Source organism: Ursus americanus, chromosome 1 (genome assembly GCF_024610735.1).
Source record: "Ursus americanus isolate L20-20 chromosome 1, mUrsAme1.1.p, whole genome shotgun sequence".
Taxonomy (NCBI): domain Eukaryota; kingdom Metazoa; phylum Chordata; class Mammalia; order Carnivora; family Ursidae; genus Ursus; species Ursus americanus.
In genome coordinates this window covers 57139241-57147406 of record NC_142127.1, presented here as the reverse complement: position 1 = coordinate 57147406, position 8166 = coordinate 57139241, and positions in this window count along the sequence as shown.

The window sequence follows — 8166 nt, the reverse complement described above, 5'->3', positions numbered from 1 at the left end:
AAGTATTTACAACTGCAAATACAAAGGCAACAAAAGTGTATGGAAGAACTGAATTGGGTCCTATTTGTGGCTGTAGTAACAGTTGGAAAAATCTCTAGGATTTACTTCAAAAAGTTAGGAAAATTTATGTTCTGACTTCTCCTGAAAAGATAGGGCTTGTATATAGTAACAGAGTAGGCATTCACCCAAGGATACGGATGCAAGGCTTTCTGAGGGGAATTATCTCACTCAACACTACAAGAAAACAAAAACAAAAACAAAAAACCACTTGTATTGATCTGCTGATGAATATCTAAATTGTAGCAGCACTTTTTTACTTTTTTGTCTAGTGGGCAGATCTTTCCCTTCCTCCTTTCCTACCCTCCTTCTCTTCCCTCCCTCTGTTCTCCTGTGTATGGGTATAATTTGGAAGAACAAACAGCATTTAGCCAGGCACTTAACAGACTGAATAAATACATATTGAATTGGATTATTTTGTTTTGTGTTTCTATCTTAAAATAATCCTGGGAGAGTTGAGATGTTAAGTCTCTGTCATAGTGATTATTAAAATTTACTGGGCATAAAAATCATTCTGGATGCTTGTTAAAATACAGATATCCAGGCCCCACCCCTTTGAGATTTTGACACGGCGAACCCTTGGTCCACATTGTCTGAAACCTACAATATCTTAGTATGAGCTTGTTTTATTACTTTCCTCTGGGGCAAGTTGAGAGTTCCTGGATGGAACCAAGAACAGGTTAGGTGAGAATGTGAGTTAAACCCCTGTCTTTTCTTCCCAGTCTCTGAATGGAGGGGTTTGAATAAGAGAGTGAATTTTAGAGTGGATGTTAAAGCAGCTTCCTTTTGCTTCTGCAGTTACGCATGGGGTAACCAACCACACGGTGTTAGTAAGGTAGCCTTCTTCACCCCACACCCTTACATCCCAATAGTCAGCGATTCTTCTCCTGGCCCATCAGTGATTTGTAGTCTTCGCCCCATCTCCATGGCACTGCCACTGCTTTTGTCAGTCTTAGCATTGCTGCTAGACCATCAACCCTAAAAGGCTGACTAATGTCTACTCATCCCCTATAGTTGTGTGTAATTTGGCCTCTAGAATTAAAAATACTATGACATTAAAATTTCTGTATGAACTAAAACTATGAACTTAAGCAACTTTCAAACCTTTATAGAATTCTATAGTTAGAACAGCAAAGAAATACTGCTGCCATCAGAAAATGTTTAGTGACTATACAAAATATTAACTGTGAACTCTGAGTCCTAGGATTATAAATTATTATTCCTCCTCTATGCTTTTCTATATGTTCTAAGTTTTATGACCCAGGCATTTACTAATTTTATAAATGAGAAGAATAATTGCTATAATTTTTTTTGATGATGACCAATAGCACAAAACCTGTCATTTCTATATAATTTCTTTCAAGGAGTTGCAAGTTCATATGCACTCAGTCATTTGTAGTTTAACACGTTTCTTAGCTAGGCTAAAGCCTGACATAGTCTCGCTTCACAGGCACAGTGAATAACTTACAAACAATATTTCAGGGAACCAATGGCAGAGTGCTCTTAGGAATGTTTGTCCATCATCCTCTCAGCAGAAACTACTGGCAAGGCTCTAGAAACTCAATCATCAGGTTACTACCATTTATTAACTGGTCAAGTGGTGCAGTTCTCTGTATCAGGACATCCAGGACTAAAGAGGCCTTTTCAAACAGCAGGCACAGTCCCTGCCTATTTACCCCTAGTCCCCCTATATATCATTTAATAGAGACACCACAACACCCCACTGAAAATGACAAAAAAACATTTAAAGTATGTTAGTCACACTAGGTTCTTGATTACTAACAAGAGAAATAACACCGGCTAAATTGAGCAGAAAAGAATATACTGGAAAGATCCTGCATAGCTTACAGAACTCACAGAAAGTCTAAACAACAAATCTCTAAAAAGAACACAGCCAGACTCAAACTACAGGCATGATCCGCTTAGGGCTCTAACTGTAAATCCTAATGTCCTGCCTCACGGCTATCTGCCTGCTCCCCACCTACAGTGGAAGAACTAGACTCTGTGTCTGAGCTCCTGCAGGAGTCCGAATCCCCTGTCTTCATATGTTGGCCAGTTGGCAGGCTGACTTCATATGTTCATGACCTCAGTGACCAAGGAGCAGGGGATTCTCCTGAAACACGACATGAGTGCCAGTGCTAGGTAGAACTAAAAGAAAACAATGTTTACTATGCAAAGTACCAACAGGTGCAGACATACAAACTGACAAAGTGTGGCTCTGAGCCCTGGGGGAAACATTGGCTCGTGAAAGGATGGCAGTTGTTCCTCTTGGGTTGCTCACATGCTTAGGGAAGGGAAAATGGAGATGCTTGTGAAAGTGTCCTGAAGGGGAAGGAAAGAATAGTGCAAAAGAAGAGGAGGAGGAGGACGTGGAGGAGGAGGAGGAGGACAGAAGGAATTTGAATCAGAGGAGAAAAAGAAATAGAGGGAGAAGAGACCCCAGATGGCATAGAGAGAGAACTGAGACGTAGGAAGGAAAGAAGATGTGGAAGCAAGGCATGTGAAGACAGCCCAATAGAAGAAACTACAAAAAAAGCCATGGGTCCTTGCTTTCTATAGTCATAGTACTGTTAAGTTACTTAATGAAGATTCTACGATCAGAGAACTAGTACGTTCCAGGACATGTTAGGTAAGCACTCAATAATACTTGTTATGCAAACATTTTAGCCATTAAATAGTAAATAATTGTATTAGTGCTACAGCAGCATAGGTACAAAGTGAGGATTTCTCAAGGCAGACAGGAAGGAAAATATTACACCGTTGGCTCTTGTCCTTATCTAAAGTTTTAAGAATATATGGTTTTGTAAGTTACCTACTGTTTTTGGAGTAATGACTATAAGTAGCTTCATGAAATGTTCTGTCTATTCAAGTACTAAAAATTTGCTTTTATGTACAAGTCAGTAGCTTTCCTCATCTTTTTCTTTCTCAACCTAGAGTTTGTTTTCTTTGTTAACAATACTTGTTTTTATTGCTTATGTTTGTTTATCCTAAATAAAATACATATCCTTTTCAGCATCTAATAACTAATTCCACAATTTAAGCTAATTTTTTTTTCTTAGCCTAGAGTAGGCGTAGCAGGAATAGAGTGGGAAAAGGGGGTTAGGACAAATCCAAGTGAAGTTCAGTAAAATAAACCATATTTATTGGCAAAAAATGGACTCTGATTATTTATTCAATCTTCAATATTTCATTAGGATTTTAATAAGCACATCATTCAAGGCTAATCTTAAAGTCATAACAGGCAAACTATATATCCCTCTAAAATTGCAATTAGTGAGATAGAAGGCAAATAGATTAATACTCGTATTAGGATATTGAATCAAACAGAATTCTACAAGAGAAGGTAGAAGTAGGGTTCACTAATAGATTTATTACAAATGATCAGCTTACATGATTGTGGGGCTGGCTAGCTTAGTATGGAATCCAAAGGCCAGTGGGCTGGAAACCTCTGTGTAACAGCTGACGCTGCAGTCCACAGGAGGAATTACTTCTTCCTCAGGAAAACATCAGTTTTACTCTCAAGGCTTTTCAACAGATTGGATGAAGCCCATCCAGATTATGAAGGATAATCTTTACCTAAGGTCAGGTCAGCTGGTTGTAGATGTTAATCATCTCTACAGAAATACCTTCACACAACTAGTGTTTGATTAAAAGACTAGCCAAGTTGACATGTGAAACTCACTACCACAGATATTCAGGGAATAAGGAAAGAAGCCTTAGCAGGGCTGGAATGACAAGTCAGCAAGGTGTATGCTAAGCCCCTGCATGGTGGGCAAGGCTGACTCCAGGGTCAATGGAGACTTTTCTGGATATCCAGATCTACCCTGAGGTTGATTAAGGAAAGAGACAGCTATGCTTGAGAATCTCGTAAATCATATCTCTAGTGAGGGATTAACAACAACATCAGAAGCAGCTACCATTGATTAGTATCTCACTAGTCGTGCCCTGTGCTGAGCACGACCACATTTCATCTCACGACACCCTCATGGGTTAGTATCATGAATGCTTACTTTTATAGCTGGGGAAATGGAAGTTTAGAGGGGCCAATTCTTGCCTAGTAACCTAACATTCGTTGAATACCCATGATGTGGTAGACACACTGCTGGGGGTTTACATTACTACTCTTTATCATATAATTTTACGTGTGCAATTCCCTCTTATTTTATACCTGACAGTACTGAGGGCACAAGAGTTTAAACCGCATGCTTGGCTTTTACTGTCTAGTAAAGAGTGGATTCAAATACAGGTTGTTTTTTACTCAAAGCCCATATTTATTCCACTGTTTGGTAGAATGTCAACCATCACTTTTCACTCAGAAGGCTCATGACAAAAATGAGGAAGAATTAATATAGAGGGATGATGAGAGGGGAAAGAAGTTGTTTATTTGTAACTGGCTAGACAAGAGAGTGTGTGGGTCACTGCGGTAGCTTTCAGATTACAAAAATAAGCAGAGAATTAAGAAGTGTGTGGTGTGTCTCTTGAAGAAGGGTTTGTGTAATGAAGGTAAAGCATATAAATTTGTGCGTTTTTTTTTTTTGAGGAATTACTGCTTAAGTTAACAACAAGGCATCCATTCATTCATACTATTGCTTTACTAGATAGAATTTAAGTAGCTAATACATGACAGAGAAGTAATGATGATAATAATAGTAATGGAGGAAGAGTTTCTTAACAGTGGTATCACAATTCATATATTTTACATAGTCTTTCATGATATGTACCTTAAGCATTATTAACTACAGAGTGCTGCTGAAGCTTGTGAATAGTTTCTTTTTCTTCCTAAATCGAAGCAGATAAAAGGGTATTCCTCTAATATCGCTCTCTCTGGGTTTGGTCAGTCTGAGTTTGGTCAGAAAGATAGAGTCCCTGCAATTATTGTAGAAATAAAGGATTCAATACAGAAATTGGGGTTTGTATACATGTGGCAGGTGCTGGGTAGCTATAGGCACTGGGTCAAAGAAATGGTTACTAGCGATTTCAGTTCCAAGTCCTAGCATGGCTGGCAAAGTTGAGCGGGTGGTCAACCTAAGAGCTGTTGTGTCTGGCGACTTGGACTGCAAAACAGGTGCTTGTGGGGAAGTGTCTGATGCTGCCATACCTGCTGGTCTCCCAGGAATAATGACTTTTTCTTTCCTTTGCCTTCCAAATCTTCCCCAAGTACGGCTCTTTGGCAAACTAGCCTAAAATCAGATGGGAAGAGAGGTTCTGGAAAGCAAGTCCCAGCAAGTGGTGGTACTGAGTTGATTAGTTACTTAAAAGGCAGAGGAGGTGTGAGGTTAGAGCTAAGACACGAAGAATGGCATACAGGGGTGTATCACGTGCATGGGAATGTGCCCTTACCATAAAAGAGAAAAAAAAAAAATATTTGAAACATCTGTGATAAAATGTGTGCCTGAGTGGCCTAGGACTACAGCAGGCTGACAGAGAGACATTCGAAATATAGCATGATAATCTTTTTCCATAGAGTGAGATTATTTTTTTACTTGTTGTTGTTGTTATTATTATTATTACTATGAAGATACCATTATTATTATTATTGTTATTATTATTATTATTGCTATGCAAGGTACCATGGAGGAGGAAAGGAAAGAAATCAGGTGAGTGTCTATCCTTTCCAACAGCCGGCATCAACCTCAGGAGAAAAAGCGGCAGCCGCGATCCCAGGGTCTCCTGTAGGAGGGTAGCAGGCTGACACCGGACAGCGCCATGTGTGCCCTCCCCCTTGCTACCCCCACTGCTGAAGAGGCAAGGTTGCTTTTCCACCATGACTCTGATGTGACACAGCAAACCTGGACAATTTAGCTCCCTTATAAAACCAGCACCACTGTAAAGCAAATAATTTAAACATAGCACTATAAATTCAGGGCACGGTCCCTTACATGGATGAAAAATTAACACCTTTTAAAATAAGGCAATATTTACTTTTTAAGTGTAGCAGTATGTGCATTATTATTACTTGATATTTAATAAAGGCCACCAGTGTGCCTGTGTTGTAGATCACCCTGCACAAACAGTTGTGTGTGTATGTATATGTGTGTGTGTGTGTGTATATATAGGAGCCTGGAATCCTATAGTTATAGGGTCATATGGCATAATGAGAGAACGGACCATACCTCAGAGAGGTCAGATGAACAACAGGAACCATAACTGGTCTATATACTTCATTTCCACCCACTGAGATTCCATCTTTCTTAATAACATTAACATTTAGATTATACTTTACTGCTTACGTGAGACTTATTGAAAATTGTGACTTCTTGGAAAAGAGTTAAGCTGTCTTTGTTCAACTGTAAATTGCCCTTACACAAACTTTTTTTTTTTTTTTTTTTTTTTGGTATGTGAAATACTCTTTCTATTGGGTTGAGAGCTGCTGGTATTGAGCAATATATTTTAAAGAGAGACTAGTAACTGCGTTAGGCACAGTATTTGTCAAAAAGAAATATTTTTTTTGTAAAAGAAAAATCCCTAAAAATTAAAGAAACTAATAAACTGCATTAAAAATGGTGTGATGCACCCTTCTTGGATGATCTTCTTATCGAGGATATTTTTTTTCCCATCTTAGAAACAGCATATTCAAGAAAATAATCATAGTTTTGAATAATGAAAATGAGTCATTGCAAAGAGAAATAGTATCAGGAGAAACGAACTGAAAAATGATGTACACACTCACCAAAAGTCTTTGTAAATGAAAGAGTTCCTTTCAACAGCCATTCTTATGCCATTCCCTGGGAAAATTAGTTGTTTTTTTTTTTAAATATTTTATTTATTTATTTGACAGATGTGACAGCCAGCGAGAGAGGAAACACAAACAGGGGGAGTGGGAGAGGAAGAAGCAGGCTCATAGCAGAAGAGCCTGATGTGGGGCTCGATCCCGTAACGCCGGGATCACGCCCTGAGCCGAAGGCAGACGCTTAACAGCTGTGCCACCCAGGCGCCCCTCTGGGAAAATTAGTTTTGTGGGGAAAAAGATAGGTAGTAACAAAATCTCAGCTCATTAGTTCTGATGCCTAACTTTTAAAAGTTCTTAGAAATCAAGCTCATCTGCAGTAAGGATGGTGGAATTTCTATAATTTAAGGTACGGATGAGATAAACATTCCCCAGCTCAGGTGCTTGTAAATTGTTTCTAGTACAACGGTTTGCCATGTACTAATTGATTCACAAGATGTTTCTATTTCTTCCACAGCTGGGACTAGACATAATCAAGAAGAACTACCGTGGCACCCAGAAATAAAAGTTAATGGAACTTATGCTGAGCCACAAAGAGAGTCTTTTCAGTGTATGGCTAAGGGTTCAATTTCACACTTGAGAACTTTCTAGTCTGCCCTGGGTTTCGCTGGTCTGTACCACTAACACTTCAAGAAAGGATGGAAAAAAACTGAGCCAAGCTGACAGGAGCAATGTCTTTCAGGCAAGAAATACAGCTGCCAAAGACGGCAAATGAGGGCTTTATACAAGTGTAAAGACGGCAGGGTATCTGGGGACATCACATTTCATTGCTCTTTTCTGTTTACTACAAGATAGAAAAACAGTTGCTTGCCACCGGGGGGATGTTTCATGAATTCACTGCTATAATTCCGTAACTAGATACTTGGCTTTAGGGGACTAAATGAACTTTTCAGGAGGATCCCCCCCTGCCCCCCAAACTGGGATCCTAGAACAGATTCTAGTAGTCCCTCAAGAGGTGAATTGTAACTGTTTAAGCAACTCCTGATGGTCCTTTCTGGCCTAAACAAAGAACTTCAAGAGTTCTTGTCCCTTTTCCTTTGCCAGATAAATTCCATTTAAAATTTAACAATAGCAAAATGTTTTTAAAGGAACAATTCAATTGCTTTTCTTTTCTCTTTCTTCCCCTTCTTCCTGTCCTTCTCACCTGTCTCCTCTCCTGTTATCTCTTGCCAAATCGGTATTTCTTTCCCTGTCCTTTCCTAATGTCCCCAGATGCATATGAATTCTTTTGGTCCATCTTTCAACTGTCTCAGCATAAACCAGTTGATAGGTGCGGAGAAACTTGTCCTATAAGAGGGTCAGCAGCCGAGGACAGCTCAGGGAAACTGTGGAAAACCATTACATGGCAGAACTAAGATTGAAAGCCAAATAATTTTTATCCC